At 59.3% G+C, this 8,891-nt stretch overlaps 1 protein-coding gene across 1 annotated transcript in view; it reads right to left on the reverse strand.

Moving 5' to 3' along the window:
* Positions 1-6,381, reverse strand: part of AGPAT3 (1-acylglycerol-3-phosphate O-acyltransferase 3) — an 84,511-nt gene extending 78,130 nt beyond the window's left edge. The window contains exon 1 of the mRNA XM_011376379.2: positions 6,019-6,381. The gene's annotated coding sequence lies outside the window, so the exon portion shown is untranslated. The remainder of the gene's footprint in view (positions 1-6,018) is intronic.
* Positions 6,382-8,891: the final 2,510 nt, after the last annotated feature.

An 8,891-nucleotide genomic window follows, 5' to 3' on the forward strand; every position in this document is an offset into this window, starting at 1 on the left:
AGGGGACGGGGTGGCTGCTGTGGCCCCTCTACGTCAGGGGACAACGTGCAGGTGGCGGGGAGCGGGGGAAGCACGGAGAGCTGCCGAGCTGGAGACGCGTTTTTTTGTGACGTGGTGCTCACCCGACACCCGCGAGCTGCTGTGGGGAAGGCACCGCCCGCACCTCCAGTCCAATGCTTTCAGGACACGAAGGGCAGAGGGGAGGCCCGCAGGGCAGCTGCACTGGGACCCAGCCCGCCCTGGAGCCCGCCGGGAAGGTGCTGTGTGACAGAGAACCACAAGGTGACCCGGCACGTCAAGGGAGCTTCTTCTAGGAGACAGACACCTTCGCCTGTGGCGGAGAGATCCAGCCCTGAAGCCGGCCGATGCGCAGCAAGTCCCAGGACCCAGCGGGCCCTCCCAGAGGCTGCTTAGTGGGGGACAGCTGGGCAGACTGCTCCCCGGGGTGCCACACGCCCGGGCTCTGCCGGGCCTTCCCGCCCAAAGGCCGACAGTCGTCCTGGGGAGGCCCAGGGGGCCACAGCAACCAGGGTCCCAGACTGGGGGGCCAGACGTCCCTGATCGGAAGCCCATCGCAGGACATCGCAGGACATTTGTTAATGACAACATTAACACGCTTGGTGGTTCATCACCAGACCCTGCCTGAACACTAGGCGTGTGTCCACTGCACGTAGTCAGGGACGTCCAGGGTCCGGCAGGGCACGGGCTGGCATGCCAGGCCACCTCCCGCTCACTCCTGGGGTACAAGGCCCAAAGGCGGCGGCTTGCCCCAGGTCACGAAGGCGGGGGCTCGCCCAAGGTCGCAAAGCACCTCCCAGCTGAGGCTCCTTGGCACAGGGACAGCCCTGTCCAGGGGAAACGCGACCTGAGCCAGGAACACACGCACATCTGCACCTTTAAATGTTCCAGCGGCCACATTAAAAAGTGGAAAGAAACATGCAGAAACAACTTAACAACACATTTTATTTAACCCGATGCACCCGAAAATCACCGCTTCACCCTCTACACGGCGCGATGGCGGCGACGCCTCACCCGGGCTCCCCGTGCTCCGCGGCCCGTGTGACCAGTGGCAGGTGGGGCACGGCAGGCTCAGACGCCACACGCTCCCCGAGGGCTAGTCCCCCTCACCCCCCCTCCCCCGGTCACCTTTTCCACTCACATGTTAAGAACTTTAGAAGTGTTTAGCTTCACCACCTCTGGCTTCAGAGGCGTCTACGGCGGTGAACCCCTCCCTGCGGGGTGGGACGCTAACTCCTTCCTGGAGACACAATGTAACCAGTTACGAGATGAAGACGACAGGATTAGCGAGCATTTCCAATTCTCCCTCTTTTGTAAATTTTGGAAGAAGAAACCGATTCTTGTCTGGAAATCAGTGCCCGATCGGTGAGCGCGCACCAACGCGCACGATCACCGCCCTTCCTTTCCGATTCTCCGTTCTTCCCAAAAAAGTTCTTATTTGTAAGAAGCTTCTCTTATTTATAGTCTCTCCCCACCCCCGCCCCGGCTGTCTGTCTGTCTCTCGCCCCGCCCCCACCTCCTGCATTAGAAGGGACCAGCTCCACCATCAAACCAGGGGCCTGGCGACAAGTCTCTCCTGCTGTGCAGTTAGTACACCGCTACTTGTCATATGTGTCGAACACAGTGTCAAACGAAGCTTCTCTGAAACCCTCAGGTGACAGCTGCCCGCTCACCCCACGTGGTGCCCAGGGCTGGGTCGGGGGCTCTCTCTCCCTAGGCGCCTGTGTCATTATCTGGGAGATGCACGTGAGTGAGAATAAACAGAGGAACTGGCAACGTCACTGGTGCTAAATAAACCTGCCCTGCCATAAACATGGAAGTTCAGAAATTTATTTTCAAAAGGCCACAGGCGTATATGTGACCAAACACACACACAGACACACACGCACAAACGGCGGCAAACGCAGCTGCTGAGAACAAGGCGTCCTCGGTGTGCCCTGACAGTAATGCGGGACAGGCCACCCCACTGGGACTGGGACCGAGGCCCAGCACCAGACGACCAGGCACGTGCAGAGCCCCGGAGCCGCTGCGCTGCGGGGAGCCCCAGACGCAGCCCTCACACGCTGAGCGGCCCCGAGAACGGAGGGACACAGGCCTGACTCGTCCCCACCAAGCAGCCACCCAGGTGCCCCACGGCGGGCTCGGTGACCAGCAGTCACTGCTGTTCTGGCTGGTGGCTTAGAGGAAAAAAAGATGCTCCCCTCGGATCTGCTGAGCCATGAAGTGATTCAGCAACGGGAAAACCAAAAGCTGGCACAGAAACGCAGGGCTGCGCCGGGGCTAAGCAGACGCCGGTCTGGGTGCGGGCGGCCAGAACAGCGAATGCTCGCACAGCAGCCCCGTGGAGTCAAGTGCAGCCCTCATGGCCTCCACCCCGTAACGAGGGCAGGAGGCCAGGACAGCCACGCAGCGTGAACTGGAGAAAGCGGCTGCGAAGGAGTGTGCAAGCAGGGAGCCCGTCCCTGTGTTGAGAGTGTGTGTTTGCACGTGTTGTGTGAGTGCATACATGTTGAGTGTGTGCACATGTTGCGTGAGTGCACCGTGTGCATGTGTGCACATGTGTGCTTGTGTTGTGTGCATTGTTGTGTGTGCGTGTGTGCATGTTTGTGTGTGTGCATGTGTTGTATGAGTGCATTGTGTTGTGTGTGCACATGTGTGCATTTTGTGTGCATGTGTTACATGAGTGTGCATGTGTACATGTGTTCTGTGTGCGCATGCGTGTGTTGAGTGTGCATGTGTTGTGAGTGCATTGTGTGCATGTGTGTGCTTTGTTGAGTGTGCATTGTTGCGTGAGTGTGTGTGCATGTGTTGTGAGTACACACGTGTGTGTGCTTGTGTTGACTGTGCATTGTTGCATCAGTGTGCGTGTGTGTTTGTGTGTGTTTGTGTGTGCATGTGTTGCGTGTGCATTGCTGTGAGTGCACGTATGTGCGTGTGCATGTGCTGTGAGTGCACATGTGAGCGTCCGCTCTCACACTCGGGGTGGGGGGAGTGACAGCTCAGTTGGAGGATGAGTAGGGACTCATCGGGCAAAGGGGACAGAGCGTTCCAGACACAGGCGTGTAAAGACGCAGGACAGACCCGGCCCGGTGCAGGCGCCTAATGACCACTGCGGCGGGAGCACGGAGCGCGAGGAAGGGCGGGGCGCCCGCGGGGGTCAGAGCAGGGGGCGCGGGGACCGGATCTGGGCTGCGGGGATGAGCCTGACGGAGCAGGACTGCGGAGCAGAGGCCCCCCGTGGCCTGTCCACACGAGGCGAGCACATGACATGGGACGCGGAGCCAGCGAGGTTCAACCAGTGACCGGCCGGGAAGGGTGTGAGGGACGTGGAGGGAAGGCGGTCACGGGCAGGGCCTGGGGGTCTGGCGTGGACACAGTGCATGGCAGCTTCGAGCAGGAGGCGAGGGAGACAGGAGGAAGGCTCTGGGTGCCAGGAAAGGGCTGAGACTGGACGTCTGACGCGAGGGACGACGTGGCGGAGAGCGTGGGGCTGCGGCGTAGGAATCAGAACTGGGGGGACACGGAGAGCCGGGGTGACCGCCCTGCGGGAAACCAAACGAGGGCGGGGAGAGGCCCCAGCAAGAAGAAACCTGGGTCGGAGCCCCGGGAACGACACCGCGAGACGCCCGGGCCTCTTTCCCTTTCCCTTTCCACTGCTTTTCCAGTTTTGAAATTTGACACACAAAGATGTAAGAGTCACCTTCCCCCCGAATCACAGTCCTTAACTAATTACCGTTAGCCACGCTTAAAACTCACGCTCTTTACCCCTGCCGTCTGCCATGGGCAGCAGGTGGACGGCAGGTTTTCAGCTACCGAAACAAAGCTATTTGAAGACGACTGTCTAAGCGGTGACTCGGTCCGCCTGGTCCGAGACGGCAGAAGCCACCTCGGCCCTGTGGACGCAAGACAAGTTGCCAGCAAGTTAACGTCACTGGGGACAAAATCCGAGACCCGTTTTGCGATTCCACCCCCAACTGGTGAGAGCGCCTGGCGCCAGGCGCTGGGCTGCGGGGTCTTCCCCTCCGAGCTCGAGCTCGGCATCCGAGGCGGCTCCAGGCTGGCGGAGGGCTCCCCGCACGCAGCCCTCCGTCACCGAGGCGCCACGCCCGGAGCCAGGACACCCCTTCTGCCTGCACTGGCGTTTCACCGAGCAGGATTTGTGTGGATTCGCCTGAGCAGTAGCGATTTCTTCGATCTCGGGGTTTTCTTGTGGGGTTGTTTCCCTTCTTGTCAATGACATCTTCAGAAGTGCCCCTTCCGAGTCCAGAAAGTAACCTAAAATGGTTGCGGACCGGAGCCTGTCCTGGGGGCCCTGGCTCCGGGAGCCACGCGGGAACCGACACTCGGAGCCCACTCGGGTGGACGCCCACGACCCGAAGTCACAGAGCGCGTGAGAAGCCAGCTCCCGGGGCCCACGGCGGCAGACGAGCGGTGGATCAGACTGTGGTCTCCCGCTTGGTATTATCGATATTTCCGTATCGCTAGCTGTGGTATGTAAAATAACGACGTTTAGAGGCAGAAGGGAACATTGAAATATGCGCGAAAGAAAGGACACCAAGCGACAGGACAGGCGGATTTGGGAAGAACCAAGGAGAACGTCCGGGGTCGAAGAGCGGACCGGACAGAGGCGCAGGCAGAGCCGCGGTCACTGGGAACGCGTGCTCCAGAGGCCGGGAGGGTGGTGCACGCCAAGAACGAGGTAGGAGCAAAACTCCAGAAAGGCATGACAAGACTGATGAAAGACACAGAACTTCGTCCCCAGGAAGTATATTAAATCCGTAGCAAGATTTAAAAAAGAAAAGAGGCATCCGCTCCGAGACCCCACAGTGAGACTGGAAAACCCCAGAGCCAAGCGGACAAAGCAGCCAGAGAGAAGACGCACTACCGACATCGGGCAGCGGAGCCGGCCGCCCACGCCGTGGCAGCGACGGCACGTGCTGCCAGTCGAGTCTCCAAACGGCCGGTGCCACGCACACCGTGTCCTCCGCCCACAAGGTGGCTAACGTTAGAAATATAAAAGCTCTATACGTTTAGAAAATAAAAATGTCTTCTGTATCACTCACGGGTCACAGGAGAACAGTATCAGAAAATGCTAACGCTTAGAATTGAAAACAAGATACTACACCGCCCAGCACAGAAAGACGGCTGCACAGCAGAACCAGGCATGGAAAGTTCCAGCCTTCGCGCTTATGCTAGAAATCGAGTCTGAACAATTAAGAACTCACACTCAGAAAAAAAACAGAAAAGAAGTTACGCTCTCAATCCGGTAACCTAGAAAGGGAGCTCCAGAATCACGCGAGGAGCACGGAAGCAGAAAGCCATGACTCAGAAAACAGACACGATGGCCGCGGCCTCGAAAACCAAAGCTGGCTTTGCCAACAGCCACCAAACAGGCAACCCCCGCGGAGATGACTCAAGAAAGAACAAAGGTGAAAAGCATTTCAGGAAGGAAAAGGGCGGCTTAACGTCAGACCTCGCAGTGACTCGGGGACGGCCTGCGTGCCGAGAAGCTGACGACGCTCATGGAGTGGACGGTGTGCTGGGCAGCTGCAGGGTGGCCCCATGGTCACGCCCTTGCTGACCCCCTCCCCCTGGGGGCGGGCCGAACCCAGTGGCTGGTTCCTGACAAAAAGGCCGCAGCAGTAGTGACGCAAGGTCACCTCTGAGACAAGGTTTGAAGACTGTGACTTCTCTGTCCCTCTCTCTCTCTGCCTCCCCCCACCCCTCTACTCCACGTCTGCGTGCTCCAATAAGCAAACTGCCACGCTGGGGAGGCCCTCGGAACGCTGACGACGGCCCACGGGGGAGCCCGGGCCAGCAGCCCGCCCCCCCGAGCCTTTGTGTAACACCGGTGACAGCCGACCGCAGCCTCGAGAGGCCCCGAGCCTGAGGGCCGCAGCGCCGGTGAGGCGGCGGGCTGTTTAAAGCCAGCGAATGCTGCATCGCTCACTACACAGCGACGGGTAACCGAGGTAGACCACTCCCCGGAAAATAACTTACCGAGCCTCATTCAGACGGGCCTGGAAAACCCGGACGGTCTGCGACTGTTAAAGATAAGGAAATCGAACCTACTGAAGCAGATAGAAAATAACATTGAACGTCAACCCTACTTTAAAAAAAAAGAAAAGAGAGAATCAATTCTCTGTAAATATGATGTAGATCTTAACTCAAATAAAAGCATGATGCTTTACGATAGCCCATGATAAAAGAGAAAATATGTGACCGGAACGTAAGCCCAGGACTGCACGGGAGCGGGCAGGGGCTAGGGACCCACGTGCAACCGGTCCCTCCGGTCGGATGCGACGTGAGCTCTTTCACACAGCAGGAAAGAAGCAAGGCCACCCAACTGAGACCGTGAGACCAGCACGATCCAGACCCCAAACCCAGGTGGGGCCAGCACGACAGAGGGCGCGATCGGCCAAACTCACTTCTGAACATACGTGCAGAAAACTCTAAACATTAACGAACCAAATACAGTAACGGAACAATGAGTAACCGGCCATGGCCCGGCCGGGCGCTTCCAGGAAAGCCAGGGAATCTGCTCCCGTCCGCCACCAGCTTCACAGATGAAAGGAAGGAGACCCTTACGTAATCAGACCGATACGTGCAGAAAAAGTCTCTGCTAAAACGCCACTCTCAGTAAAATCCTTGTAGAAACAAGTGAACCTTCTTAACCCGTCACGGGGCATCTACAGAAAAACAAGCCTTCTCTCTTTTTTTGTGATTTCACTGCTGTAAAGGGTGACACCCGAGGACACATTTACAGGCCTCGAGCCTGCCCCGCTGTGCCCGCCGCTCAGAGAAGTAGCTGCTCATTTCTCCCAGGACGTCACGTTCCAACACCAGAAGCTGGGGGAGGCCTTCCTGCCCCTCCCCCGTTTCGTATGTGCCGAGGGGACCCCTTCAGGTGTGACAGGTATCCGTCGTTCTGTGCAGGAGTCGCAGGCCACCTGCTTTTCTTCCCTTGGCCGGCGACCGTCTCCCAGCTGCCGCAGAATGTTCAGTGAAGCCACCGCGTCTGCCAGGCGAGGCCCCCGCCTTGCCGGCATTTCCAGAGGCACAGGGCCCACCAGCACCCCCGCCCGTGCTCCCCAAGATGCCGGTTTGAACGGCCTGGCGACACACGGCAGGTTCGCCGACAGCGCGTGTTGACTGCCTGCCGGTCCTGTGTCTACCGCTGCCTCGACGCTGCTTTCAAACTTTTGACTGAAGTGTGATGTACATACAGGAAGGCGCGCACATCTCGACCTTGTCCCTTCAACTCACACAAACCAAACACGCCGAGCCACCAATGCCTGCATCGAGAAACCGTGCTCCGGGTGTCCCCAGCAGGCCCCGCACGCCCCCCCGCGGTCCCAGGCGTCCCCCGGAACATCAGTCGGCGCGGCCTGCAGACGTGTGCCTCGTGCTGCGTGTCCGCGGGCGGGTGGCACGCACCTCTGTGCCTCACGCCTTCTGCTCAGCCCCCCTTGGCTGACGCGCACTGTCACGGCCGTGCGGTGGCCGGATGCGCACGCCGGTGCCGGCCCGCACGCGCACAGCCTCCCGCCCAGGTCCGGCCACGTGGTCCCCAAGCACTGGCTCGTCACACTTTGGCCACCCCGCTGGCATTTTTGCGTGGCCTTGATGGTGCTGTAGGCCGGTCTTCAACCTGCTTCCTTCCTGTCTCGTTGCCTCTGACCCCGGAGGCGCGGGGGGCGGTTCAGAGCCAAGCAGCCCACGTTTGCGGCAGCATGACGGGGGGCGGCAGCACCATTTCCGTCAAGTCAGGAGCAGGACGAGAGCACCCCGAAGGCCCAGGCAGTGCCGCCAGGGAGGAAAAATGTTACAGGCACAGGAGGAAACACAGCCACCGCCACTCCCAGACCACGTGGACGTTCGCACGGAAAATCCCCCAAATCCACCAACCGATCCCAGAACGGGCAAGGCGACTGGCTATAAAGTCGACACCAACGAGGAGTCAAAGAAATGTTTTTAATTAAAATGAATTTTAAAAACACATTTACAAAAGCAACGAAAGTAATTGGGGCCCCTGGGAATCAATTTAACCGCAGAGTCTAATATAGCGCGTGGACTGGCACGGAACCTAACCGGAAGTCCTTTCAAAAGGCCTACGTGGATGGAGATGTGTGCCGTGTTTACGGCGGGAAGGCTTAACGTCACAGACAAAAAAGTCCCCTCAAACGGGCCTCCGGAGTCAATGCAAGTTCAGTCAAAATCCTGGCCAAGTTCTGCATGAAACTTGACGAGCTGATTCCAACACGTACACAGAAAAGCAAAGGTCAAGGACGGCCCGGCGCTCTGCGGACCCAGGGGAGGGACGTGCAGACGGCGAGGCAGGGGGAGGGCTGGCGGTCACGCCACCGCCCACGCAGACACACCGACCGATGGGACGGAGCCAGATGGGGGCGCGTGGCCGTGCAGGCACCACAGGTCAGCAGGGAAAGCGGAGGGCTGGCGTCAGGACAACGAGTCCTGCACGGGGGACAGGAGCCAGCCGAGCTCCCTCCTCCTCCGCACACGCAGACAGGACCCCAGTGTGGAGGGCGAACTCTCCGACCTCTACGAGGACGCACAGCCCACGGTGCGGGCGGCTTCGCAGCAACACTCGGAAGGCGCTGCCCGTAAGCGGAAGATGGGTGAATGCCCCGTTCAGCTAAGACTTTCCATCCATCCCAATCGACTGAGAAGACGGGACAGGGCTGGGAAAAGGCACGTGATACACGCGTCACGACGCGAGGTTAAGAAAACGCGTCACACAGCACCGCACGGAAGGAGTATGTAGGAGAAAGACACGACCCAGCGCAGCGCGGGGAGAGGACCCCGCGGAGGACACCTGCGCGACCGGGTACGGGAGGCGCTGGACCTCGCCG

This window comes from Pteropus vampyrus, unplaced genomic scaffold (genome assembly GCF_000151845.1).
Source record: "Pteropus vampyrus isolate Shadow unplaced genomic scaffold, Pvam_2.0 Scaffold296, whole genome shotgun sequence".
Classification (NCBI taxonomy): Eukaryota; Metazoa; Chordata; class Mammalia; order Chiroptera; family Pteropodidae; genus Pteropus; species Pteropus vampyrus.